This window comes from Corapipo altera, unplaced genomic scaffold (assembly GCF_003945725.1).
Source record: "Corapipo altera isolate COAL_440 unplaced genomic scaffold, ASM394572v1 61411, whole genome shotgun sequence".
NCBI classification, from domain to species: domain Eukaryota; kingdom Metazoa; phylum Chordata; class Aves; order Passeriformes; family Pipridae; genus Corapipo; species Corapipo altera.
In genome coordinates, this window is record NW_020884875.1 from 12,601,866 (window position 1) to 12,615,214 (window position 13,349).

At 42.0% G+C, this 13,349-nt stretch overlaps 1 protein-coding gene across 2 annotated transcripts in view; it reads left to right on the plus strand.

The window, feature by feature from the left end:
• The first annotated feature begins 7,308 nt into the window (after window positions 1–7,308).
• FAM169A (family with sequence similarity 169 member A) overlaps window positions 7,309–13,349 on the plus strand; it is a 39,670-nt gene continuing 33,629 nt past the window's right edge. Inside the window, exon 1 of one of the 2 annotated variants that reach the window (XM_027634959.1) lies at window positions 7,309–7,528. The gene's annotated coding sequence lies outside the window, so the exon portion shown is untranslated. The remainder of the gene's footprint in view (window positions 7,529–13,349) is intronic. The other variant, XM_027634956.1, reaches the window with a different exon arrangement.

A 13,349-nucleotide genomic window follows, 5' to 3' on the forward strand; every position in this document is an offset into this window, starting at 1 on the left:
ATTTTAAAAGCAATTTATCCTGTGAATTTGGGGAGTAAAAGGGAAGAAAAGATTTTTTTTTCTAAAAAAGTGACTGTCCAGTAGGTGAAGTCACGGAAATGCCAAGAAGTAACCAAATTTGTGTTTTATAGTGATAAATAGACATAGATATCTGAGGATGAAACAATTGTTGTTTAAAAACAACAAGTCACAAACCCATACACACACATTTATCCATGTTAAAAATCATGGTATTACACAAGTGAAAAGATACGGTTATGAGATACTTTTACTTGCAAAAGCACAATATAGGGCACATTCCTGTCACTTGCACAACAACCTGTGATTCTTCTCATTGTATTGAAGCTATGGGATGAAGTCCTGGCTTCAGGGTTACCATTTGTCTGTGGTAACTTGTATGTGGTATTTTAGGACAAAGGCCATCCTTCTGTTTTCTTCTCTACCATAAAATGCTAATCTTGTCATATGTGGGTCTTATCTATGACCAGAGGCTGGTTTCTGTTCAAAGAATTGACAGTCTCATGATAGGAAAGGAATTATCAGGGTTTATGGGCTGACAGAAAAAACATGAGGCAATAGGGACAAAATAGTGACCAGTCTGACAAGGAGTAGTTCAAGCCTATGAGTTGTCTGCCTCCCATCTGCTGTCAAATGTTTGCAGCTACCACAGACAAAACTATGCATTAAGAAAGGATTTGAAGGGAGTCATAGAGAGCTACTTTGTTTTTTTATTGAAAAAATCATTTAAGTCCAAGGAAACTCTGTTTTTCTGTCAGAAGTTAGGGTAAAAGCACAGTAGGTTTTTTATTTTCTTGTTTTTATGAAAGGGGTAAGCCCCTTGCAATTACCTTATACTTGTAAGTGGGTGAAGGTATTCTCACGGGTAGTTACCAATTATTAATTAAATCCACACAAAGAATTTTTTCAGACTAACTTGCTCTTGTTTCCACATATCAAGATAACTTGTGCTTGCTTACATTAACTCTTTCTGCCCTTCAACATTTAAATAATGTATTGCAAATTTGATTTAAGTTTTTCATTGTACTTTAAGGGTAAATTTTTCATTTCATGTCTTTTCCCTCCTTCTTCCCATGTGTGCCCTGCACAGGGCCTCTCTAACTCCCAAAGACTGACTGCTGAATTGCCTGGTTGACTTTGTGCTGTACAGAGCAGATGGGACTGCTGCTGTATTTCACTGCACATTAGGAAAGCTGTGAGGGGTCATAAGTCTTGCAGCCAGAAGGAGCAGTGAGTCATGGGGCCACAAGGCCAGGTTTCAAATTAACTGCATAATAAGAGCTTTGTACAGGGAGATAGGGGAGCAGGGCATACGCATCCTGCAGAGGCCAGGCTGCTGACTGCAGGCAGTTCTAATACTAGAAGATGTGGAGGGTGAAAAACTAATGAACCTAAATGTTTGAAAAAAAAATCTACCAGTCTTAGGATGGTAAATGTGTTTTAAAAGCATTGTGAAGTGTCTTCTCTTGGGTTCCTCTGTTATGGTTGAGCCCCCTTAGAGAACTTTCTACATCAGCAATTCAACATGGCACCTTCTTTGAAAACACTTAGAGGTCTCTGCATTACTAGTGCCCTCTTGCAATAAATAATAGAGCTGACCTGTGTGGCAACCACACATCTGGAATTATTAGTGTGTCTGCTGTGAGGCAACCACACATCTGACTACAACATCAGCATGGTACAAGAGGAAGTCTGTGTAGGTGGTTTACAAGGCAGTTTCACTTGTGTGAGGTCAGAAAATCGCCATATGTATGGTATGACTCCTTAACATAAGGTAAGGAAGAATTGTCCAGATTTTATTCTCACCTTCCTTTTTTTTTTTTTTTTTTTTACTTGAGAAAGCTTTCTAATTGGCTTTTTTAGGATACTTTTGATTTATGTATAAATGCCCATTCTGTAGTTGGGGAGTAAGAAGCTTTTGTCAAGAAATACAAGATGCAGACAAAAGTTTATGGAATAATATAAAAATGCTCCAGAAATTTCACCTCCTGATAAAACTAATTGTGACCACTCAAATATGTTTTCATACCAGAAGACAGAACATGGAGCCCTTGAGACAGTAGGGACTAGGCCAAATAAGGTCAGAGTTGGAAAGCAAAACTCATACAGTACTTGGAGGGAAAAGAGAGATTTCAGACTACCAAACTGGAAATTGAAAAGAAGGTGCTAGCTTAGGAACTGTTATTCCTATTGTATGCATTGGATATGCAATAAACTTCTGATGAGAGAGAAAAATCCTTTTGTAGATGGAATAAGCCGACCAGGAATGGAAATGTTTCTAACCCCACTATAGGAATATAAGAAGAGAGAGACAAACATTTTTGTGTGTGATTCTATTGGGTTTGTGTGGCAAGGATTTGGTAGCAGGGGTCTGTTTCTATGAGAAACGGCCAGAAGTTCCCCTCATGTCTAACAGCACCAGTTCTAGCTGGCTCCAAGGTGTACCTACCAATGGACAAAGCTGAGCTAACCATCAGTGGTGGTAGTGCCTCTGTGATAATGTATTTAAGGAAGGGTGAGAGAGAGAGAAGTGAGAAAATGTCAGAAACTCTGCAGACATTGAGGATAGTGAAGAAAGAGAGGGAGGAGGTGCTTTGCTCCAGGTGAGAGAGCAAAGATTCCCCTGCAGCCCATGGTGAAGACCATGGTGAAACAGGCTGCGTCTCTGCAGTCTATGGAGGTCCAAGATGCAGCACACATAGACTTGCAGCCTGCAGAGAACCCTACAACAGAACACGCTGGAGCAGTTTGTGAAGAACTGCAGCCCATGGGAAGGACTCATCGGAGAAGTTTGTGGAGGACTATCTCCTGTGTGGGACTCCAAGCTAGAGCAGGAGAAGAGTGCGAGGAGGAGGAAGCAGCAGAGACAATGCATGATGGACTGACTGCAATGACTCCCATTCCGTGTCCCCCTTTGCCACCCTGGGGGAAAAGGTAGAGAAATTAGGAGTGAACTTGAGCCTGGAAAGAAAGGGAGGGCAGGGGAAAGCTGTTTTTAAGATTTGTTCTTGTTTCTAATTATCCTACTCTGATTTGTTTGGCAATAAACTACATTAAATTCCTAAGTTGAGCCTGTTTTGCCTGTGACAGTGATTGGTGAGTGATCTCTCCCTGTCCTTATCTCAACCAATGAGTGTTTCATCATATTCTCTCTCCCCTGTACATATGATGAGGAGGAGTGATAGAGCTCCTTGTTGAGCATATGGCAGCAGCCAAGATCAACCCACCACAGTACATCATACGGACTTTTGCTAATAAGTCACATGGATGGAAATATCTCATCAATAGAGATCACAAGATATCATCACTTCTAATGGAGTGAACATGCCTATGCAAAGGATGTCAATTCTGCATTTGTCCATGTTGTGGGGAGTGATGGGCAAGGTTAGATAAGAGAAAGCTGGAGGATAGATGGAGCCCACATACTTGTTTGATGTGCTGTAAAAGAACCTGTCAGTAAAAGGAATTTCAAGATGCATGTTTCTTTCTTTAAACAGTTCTTTCTTTACACATAATTTAAAAACATCCCAAAGATTGCCGTTTCTATGGATGAAAAGAAAGAAATACAGTGAGACTGTCAGTGACTGATTTTGTGTGCTTTGTAGGCTTGGTTTGTCATGCTTTGGTCTGTTATGTAAACTTTGCAAAGAGCAGGGTTGTCCCTTTTTTTTTACATGGCTTAATGAGCTGTAATGAGCCTGTTTCTAAAGCTGTTCTTTCCACCTTTTGTAATCCTGTCGTTCACCCACAGTGCCAGACAATTTAGTAGGGTCTCTTCCAATCTGATGTTTCTTAGGAAGTATCAATTGTGCTAAGATATCACAGATGAAAGATGTGAAAATACAGGGTAAGATGCCAGACATTCTACTTTTACATTCTGTCTTTAATGCAAAGGTTTGACAAAAGTATTTAGTTGTGGGAGCATCACCTATTTCTGTACACTACCATGAATGTGATGGGATATGTTCTTTAAGGTAAAAACTACCATGGCAACCCAAAATGCTGAAAGAGAGCCAAAGACTTCTTGAAGCAGGTGGGACTGTGTGCGTGTGTATGATCTATTCACATATACTAGGGGATCATCCTAGCTCTATGTAACCTAATCTGTAAGATACCCCAGTGCACATATTTAATATTATTGGTGTCAGTAGTCATAGTAGTAAAGTTGCATATGCTTCTAAAAATTGGCAGTGTAAGGATGATGCAGGAGAGAAGAAGTGGATACACAAACTTGCAGTGCGATTAATATTATTACCAGAAAAAGCACTAGTCTTGACTAAGAATCTTTTGTCAAGATCTCTGTAAACCTCTCAACAGCAGAAAGTACATATTATTTGCAGGGTTCATATGGAGATTCTTCTGGACATAAGAGATGGCGTGAAAAAAGTAATAACAGTTAAAAAAATAAATTTAAATACAAATCTATTTTTAAACAATATTGAAGATAACCTGCAAAGGCAGTAACTTATTGGAGGATTTCTGTCTGAATTTATTTTTCTGCCTTAAGATCTTATTTGTCTTTTTATTTCCTCTTCTTAGAATATACCACCTAAGGAGTCCTTCTGCTGTGCCTTTTGCAACTGGACGTGCCTGTCTCGTATTGGCCTTTTTAGCCACCAGCGTGCTTGTAACAAGCGTGGGTAGAGTCCTTCCCAAATCTTCATTCACAAAGCCTAGCCATGATTTCCTCTTCTAAAAGATTTTATTATGAGGATTTTAATAGCACATCCATATCCCAAGCACCTAAAAAGGAAATACTTTTACGAAATTACATTTTGCATGTCCAGGTCTCCTTATCTCCTTTAAAATGCCTAGTAAATAACCATGGTCAAAAAGTTTTTCACCAAAGGTGTTTGGTTATTCCATGAAACTGTCAGCAACAATGAAGGTAGAAAACCACTACAAATTTCTACGTTCTTCCCTTTACGTGAAAGCAAAAAATACAGGAAGTGGAGGTACTTACTTTAAGAATTTCCTGACAGGTTTAATTTGCAATCTTGTTCCATATTAAGATGTCCTATTTTCTACTACTATGTACTGCAGAACAATTTCCACTATATAACGCTACGTTAAAAAAAAAAAGTCTTTCTTTAGTCTTTTTCTGAAATGCAAGTGCAAAATACAATCAGTATTACTATAATTAGGAGAAAAAATTAAGGAAGTGTAAACCTTGGCCCTTTTTCTCTAGCCAAGAGAACTTTGTCAAAGCTTGTCATAAAAGGAGTTTTAAGGTGATCACTGATTTAAAAAAGTTCTATTGATGCTGTGTCCCAAACTCCCTCTTGTAATCTGTTTCAGCAAAGTTACATTATTTTGTGTGGTGGGTTGACCCCGGCTGGATGCCAGCTGTCCACCAAAGCCATTCTGTCACTCCCCTCCTCAGCTGGACGGTGAGAGAGAATATAACAAAAGGCTCATGGATCAAGATAAGGACAGGGAGAGATCACTGAACAATTACTGTCACAGGCAAAATAGACTCAACTCGGGGAAAATTAATTTAATTTCTCATCAATCCAACCACAGTAGGATAACGGGAAATAACCCAAATCTTAGAAACACTTCGTCTCTCCACTCCTTCCTTCATCCCAGGCTCAACTTCCCTCACAATTTTCTCTACTTCCTCTGTCTGAGCAGGGCAGGGAGACAGGGAATAGGCATGGTGGTTAGTTCATCACAAGTTGTCTCTGCTGCTGCTTCCCCCTTAGGGGTAGGACTCCTCCCCTGCTCCAGCATGGGGGCCTTCCAAGGAAAACACTGAACTCCAGTGTAAGTCCTTCCCACAGACTGCAGTTCTTCACAAATTGCTCCGGCATGGGTGCCCCAGGGGATCACAAGTCCTGCCAGCAAACCTGCTTCAGTGTGGGCTTCTCTCTCCACAGGTCCTGACAGCAGCCTGCTCCTACACAGGCTTTGCACAGGGTCACAGCCTCTTGTGGGCATATCCACCTGCTCTCAATGTGAGATCCTAAACAGGCTGTGGGTGGATCTCTACTCCACCATGGTCCTCCATAGGCTGCAGGGGAATCTCTGCTCTAGCGCCTGGAGCGCCTCCTCCTCCTTCTTCTTCACTGACCTTGATGTCTGCAGAGTTTTTTCTCTCACATGTTCTCACTCCACTCTTGGGCTGCAGGTGTGCAAGTTGTTTTCCCCCTTCTTAAATATATTACTCCAGAGGTGCCACCACAGTTGCTGATGGCCTTGGCCAGTTGCGGGTCCGTCTTGGAGTTGTTTGGCATCGTCTGTGTCAGACACGGGCAAAGTTTCTGGTGGGTTCTCAGAGAAGTCACCCCTATTGCCTCCCCACTAGCAAAACCTTGACATGCAAACCCAATACATTTGGACGTGCACATAATAATTTTTAATGCACTGAATACCTGTTCCTCTGGTCCCTGGAGTGACAAAGCTGTCTTTGGTACATAACACTGAGAAGCCCATGGAATGGCTCCTGCCCCCCATATTGGGCTGTGATCCCAATTTGTGCCCAGCCTTCTTTGTTCAACAGATGCCACCACGGCTGTGCACCTACTGTTTCCCCAGTTCAGAGCAAAGGATCTCAATAAAACACAGGTACACTTTATAGCCAGAGTCAAGAGCAAATGCTTTCCTCTCACAGAAACTTTTTTTTATTTTGGTGTTCATCAGCTCCCTGGCATGCAGGTCTTTCTGGACGTGGACACTCAGGTGCTGTGGCCAGTGGTGGGGGGTGCTAGGGAACAAGGATGAATATTTTCCTTTGGTAAAGGACTTCTGCCAGCACTTGAGTTCAATCAGCACCCCATTTTGGCGAACTTGAGCAGTGGTGAGACCTTGGCTGGCCCATGGTGTGGGCATCTGTTAGAGATGGGGAGGCAAACCCTGCTGAGTGGATCCATGAGGCCACCATTCTTGGCATGTTTCATCCCTGGCCTCATGGTGAGCTGCCCAGCACCAAGAGACTACGTGTGGCCTTGCTCCTTCCTCCTTGCGACTACCACAGACCTCTGAGGCAGCTCTAGGCTACCTCTCTATGTCAGGACCACAGGACAGGCGCCACCACGGCGGTGAGCGGTGGTGTGGTACCACCTCCCCCACGGAGGCTGGCTACGAAGAAGGTCCCAGGGCTGCCGCTGTGGTGAGCGATGGCACAGATACCGCATTATGTACCGTGGTGGTGGGGGCGGCGGTGCAGGTACCACCACCCTGCCTGCCGGGTAGCAGGTACCACACCTCGCACCGTGTGTGCGGGGAGGGCGATGCAGGTCCCCGCAGCCGCCATAGCGGGCGGCGCGGAGCGAGCGGCGGCTCCGGGCGTATCAGCAGGAGTGCGTCAGCGGCGAGGGGCGGGGAGGCCGCCGCGGGAGATGATATCAGGCACCGGGCAGCAGGACCAGGCGAAGCTGAAGGTGCGCGGAGGTTCGCCGTGAACGCTGCCAGGGAACCCGGCCGCCTCCGGTTCTACCTGCGCCTCCACCTCCATCTCCGTTGATCCTTGTGCCCTCGCCCGCCGCCGCCGACTGCCGGGCTGGCTGAGGTAAAGCGCGGCAGGCTGCCGGGGGTAACCTGCCGGGGCGTCCCGCATCCCGGCGCAGCCCAGCCGGGCCCGGCCGAGCGGCTGAGAGGGAGGGGGCGCAGCGGGAGGTGGGTGGATGGGTGGGCCCTTGCAGCCGCTGCCCCGCGGCCCCTCGCCCGCGGCAGGTGCCAGGTGGCCGTAGCAGCCGCGTCCGCATCCCCGCGGCATCCCCGCCGCCGCCCCCCGGAGACACCGCGCTCCCGCCGCGGGGCAGTGCCCGGCCCCCGCTACCCCCCGCTGCCATTGCAGCCCGGGCAGGGCCGCGCCGTGCCCGCCGCAGGCCACGGGCGGAGATGGCTGTGCCGCCCGGCCTCCGCGGGGCTTACACCATGCAGAGATTGGTGTGAGTTCTGGCCCAGGCCACTCCACGATGGCCAGGACCAACCATCTTTTGTGGGGTCTTCTGTTATGGCTTTGAAATACGTATTATAACGTGTAGGATCTATTATACATCCATATACCTTTAACATAATAATTGTAATGCTATAGTAGCTATTTCCCACAAAGATGGCTCTCTCTGTGTGTGTGTGTGTGTGTGTGTGTGTGCACAAATACATGTGGACGCACACAGCCACACCCCCCCCCCCTTCTGTTTTCCTACATGTGATCTGTGGGTCTTTTTGAATTTTATTTTGAGGTAGGGTTGATTCATTCTGCTTTTAAAACATTGAGAAAGCATCTTCCCTAAGATACCCATTGATGGTGCATTCCTGTCCTGCTTATGGAGTGCTAAATGCAGCCTGAGAAAGTGGGTTACGCTAAGAGCTAGAGCAAAAGGTTTTACTAGCATTGATGGAAAACAGAATCTATTAACTCGCCAAATTTTTGTGTTTATTAATGTTCTGTTCAGAGAAAACCATGAAAGAATAATCTGTAAGCTCTTCTGAGCTGTGGAGTTTTCCGTTATTAATTACCAGAAATTTGGAAAACTAGCCTGTGGTAAAGAGACACTGTCCAGCTGAAACTTGCCTTTTTGTGTATGTCCATGCAGGAGAGAGGAGGGAACTTTCTTCTCTTTCTGCATAAGTGCACATACTAGTTTTATGTGTTGGGCTGCACCAATGGTCACAGCTTTATATTATAGCCCACAAGTTTTTATGGGGAATAAGCATTGTGGCAGAGTGATCAGTATAATAAAATCGGTGATGCCTCACTGGATGTCCTTTAAAATACTGCTGCAGGTCAGAGTGATCATGGTCTTCCTTTTCCATCAAACTCTTCCTGTAGGAACTCAGTGTATCTTCTCTCTGTTTCCTTAAACACACTGTTTAATTGTCCTCTGCTTAATTTACTGAAGAATATCTTGCTTTTTGTCTTAGTGGAGGCTAGTGAGAAGACATTTTCACACCATTTTCATAGGGGGAAAACATTACGGCAGAGAGTGTTAAATATGATCAGGGTTTAAATTCAGGTGTTGTCAATGAGCATCTCAATTTCAACACTGTTTTATGAACTGTTGAGGACTCTGATATATCAGCAGGTTTTTAAGTTATTTCCCTGTTCCCCTTTCCCCAGTCTGATCTTATGTATCATCATCTTCGTGTGGAATCAGATGTTTTACAGTGTCTTTCTTTACTGTTGTGCAAGATGAGTAATTAAGATGGGATTCAACTGTGCTTTTATAATTTACTCTCTCCAAGAGTACGTGATCCAGCCACACAGTACCAAATCTTTTTGGAGTGTTTCATAACTAGTCCCTTTACACAGGAGCATTACTCTTAGAAATTACTTGGAAAATACTCTTAATTTCTTCAGTATGCACATTAAGGTAGATGATATCTCTTTTTGCTTTAATGATCAAAAGTATGGGGTTTTATATGTGTATCTATGTATGTGGTTTTTTCTTTTTTTATTGTCTATTAGTGTTGTAAAGATAATACAACTCAAAATTATATTAAAACTCTTCTTATCCAAACATTCTATCAGCACAGTTTGGTTTAAATAGTTGTATTTGCATACCTAGTCCACTGCAGAATCTTTGCCAGCGAAAACCAGAGGAAGTTCACTTCAGTATTAAGGCTGACACTTATTAATGCTTTTATTTTCATGTTTGAGACAAAATCATTAAAAGAAGAACATGAGATTTGGTGGTATTCATTTGCTTTACATTTCTTACATTTTAATTTCTTAGAATTAGTGTCAATCTCTTATTTTGTACCATCAATGAACATCATGTAGTGGTGATCATTTAAAGGTGTTACAAATTATGTTTCTGAATTTCAAATTCAAATAGTAATATTAGCGCTGAATATTACTTACACTTATTTTCACATTGCCATTCCTTAAGTACTTATTCTGTGCAAGTTACTAGCTTCTCATTTCCTCACAGAAATACCTTACTTGCTATTCTCAGAGTTGTATTTTGGCCATGACATTGTATCAACTATACATTCCAGAAAACTACAGTCATCCTTTGGCCTGTGAAAGTTCGGGGGTGCTGTGGTAGAGGTGTACGCTTTTCGTTGGAACTGCTTTCATCAGTGTATGTCTCTTGGGTAATCATTTTGTAAACTGTTGAAAAACAAAAAACCTTTTTCTTACAGTAGAAATGGGGTTTAAAAACTAAATCATCGTATCAGAATTCAACCTTCCTCTCAGACTTATGCTTCCAGTTGTTGCAGTGTGCATTAAACAAGTCTGAGTGGAAAAGCCTACTCTAATGTGTCTGCTGCATTGCTTTAAATATGACCAAAATGGCATCATGCAGTGACTTGATAGCAATTCTCTGGCATTCTTGGAGTTTTGTCTGCTTTTGCTGAATTTTTTTTTTTCTGAACAATTGGATGTGACAGCATAATTTATTAAATCATTTTAAATTTAGTCAGTGTTCTCCACTGAGCCTGATATTGTGAAGAAGCCTTCAAGTAGCTTGCTATAGTGTGTAAAGGAATCCTCTCCCAAAAGAGTGATGAGCTTTCAAATCTTCCCTAAAATGTCACAAAAATTAGTGAGAGTTGTCAGGACTAACATATCTGTTTCTTTGCTTTCAAAGTTACCTGGAAAATCTGCTATTGTTTTAAATGATATATCTGTATGTACTAAATGATTAATTGAATTGAAAATCTAGGAAAATCTGTTTGTCTGAATTGTGTACTGAACTGTGTGTTGTACAGCCTATTCAAAGCAGCATTTTTGATTTGTTTTCAAATCCAAGTTGTTCCTCTTGGTCCTATACTTTGTTTTGTAGTAAATTAATATCTTATGTTATAATGCTGTAGGATAGGGTACCTCCATATTCACAGGGTCAGCATCTCTTGCTTTGGCTTATGGTTAAAAATTGTTTATGGACCAAGATGAATTGAATTCACTGTTACCCTTTCTTCTAGACTTCATTGAAACATGTGGTTAAATAGGGGTGGTTAAAGGGTGGTTAAATAGGTTTCTTTAATTCTCTGGATCACTGAAGAGGAAGAATAATCAGTAAAGGTGTGGTCTCTGTCAAATCAGTAGCCCCTGAGGCAGTGTAAGAAGAATACACCCTGTTCAGAAGTTGTGACATAGCAGTGTTTGTGAGCCTGTTCCTACACCTGCCTTTCCCAAGCACCAAGTATTGATGAAGTTCGAAAGGTATGAAATGCTCCATTCACCCTGAATGACTTCATACTTCTAATACACTAGGTGTTAAATTTTGAAGTGTGTTTAAAGGAGTTTTTTGAAGGAGCAGGAGGTAATACACTGATTCCTGGCAACTAAGTGTTAAGCTGAACATTGATTTAGGGTTAGTATAATCAGTTAGTAGTGCTAATATTGTTCTTTTTTTTTTTTTTAAGCAAAGTACAATATGGTGGTATGTTCAGAGGTCTGATTAGCTTACTTATCTTGTTCCAAACCCACCCCTAATAATCAAGTAATGTCTGCATTTCTAGTGAAGAGAGGTTATTGAAACTTTTCAAGCATTTTGTTCGTTTGTTTGTTTGTTTTTTCAAAAAATCAAGTGCACCTATAACAGGATAGCCTAGGCACTAGGAGGTGTAGCTTAGAAGTTCAAAATTTACAGACGTTGCAGTGAGAAGCAGGGGAAATGCAGCGTATTGACAGAAGTGTGTAAGTTCTTGGAATGTCGGGATGTTTGTTGACTGAGATAAGGATAGGATGACACCAGGGAGGAGGTTGTGTGTGAATTCCTTTCTGCTATTAGAGATATTTTTGCTAAAATTCTCAGACACAGAACTTCAATCCTGTAGTAACATGTTTATTGATACCTAATGAATGCATGTTAGTGGATTTTTTTTATCATACAGCTGTGGTAAGTTGAACAAAACCAGCAGGGGCTATACCCAGACAACTGTGGTAAACAAAACTTAGCTATCCGCAGTTACGAGATTGCTGAGAAAAAAGGTAAACACAGAGCTACTCAGGAATGAGCTCTGTCTGCTAGGGATTTTGGAAAATCTTGATTTGGATGACAGCAAGTATGAACAGTGGGAAGAAGAGATTAATTTTGGGGAAGAGGGACATAAGCCAGTTGATGTCTGAACAAATTCTTGATTCAGATTCTGAGCAATGAAATACTCCTTTTGAAGTTTTATTCTCCTTTTTTTTTGGGAACAGGACTTGTACACAAACAAGAAATACCGGACCTTGCTACCTTTATTTTTTACCAGCTAGAACAGCTTACAAGATGCCTGACTCTTGCCTAGCTTCTCAGTCATATTGATACTAGGTTTGAAGTTGTGTTATGTGCTTGTTTTTCAGAGGATTGAGTTTAGTTCTAGTTTTATAGTTTTAGTTTATATGCCTTTTTTCCATCCTTCTGAAGATGGGATGAGCACTGCAGAGTACAACTGTGAGCTAGACAAGGGTGGTCTGTTTGTGTGGCCTTTGTAAAGGTGAGGAAGTATTGGTGCTGTTTGCTGTAGACATATAGAACTGTTTACACCTGTACTGTATTTGTGAGAATGATGTGTCACCTAGGATGGCAACTTGAAATGTCTCGTCATAAAATGACTGGGCTCAGACAGAGTCTCGGTAATGACTCCTTATCCTGTTTGTGGCCCAAGCATGTTGCCTAAAAGCCCGATTACTTCCTTTGAACATTGTTTGTGATTTGTGGTATATTCTTGTGATATGACTTTCACCTTACATTTCCTTTGAGGAAGGCGAGGCAAAATTCCTTCTAGTTATCAGTGTCTCTAGCTCTTTTGAAGTTCTTTGATCCCACACTATTTTGGTAAGTCCATAAACTACACTGTCTGAGAAGTTTATCATTCTGTTGTAATTCATCATTTATTATGTCAAGCAGCTGAAAGGATTTGCTACAGTAGAACACTGAGCACAAATAGCAGGTAAAATTCAGAAGCTCGTATTAAACACTGTCTTTTTAGCCATCTGTCATCTTCTGAAAATAGTTGTAGTATCTTCAAGATACTGGAATTGGATCAAGAATTTGGAGATAGCTGCCTATTCCCTGTATGGAAAAAATTGCAATTCCTAATCTATGGTAAGGTTTAGATTCTCACTGCTCTAAATGTGTTATACTTACTGTACTGCTGCTTTCAGTATTCTGATCCTCAAGCTGTTGTAAATGAGGTATAGGGTCATATGGTCAGAGTGAAACATCTCAATTCTGTGTGCTTGCTGGTTTGCAAGAAAGTTTTATGGTTGGCTGACAGAGATCTTTTGCTGCAGCCTTGTTTGTTTTTGTTCCCTGCTTCCCTTACTCCTACTTCTAGATAGATCTCATTAATTTCTATCCCCCTTTCTACATTTTCATTTGAATCATCCACAAAATCAAGTTAGTTGCTGCTTTCTTAGTTGCTGCTTTCTTAGTTGCTGCTTTCTT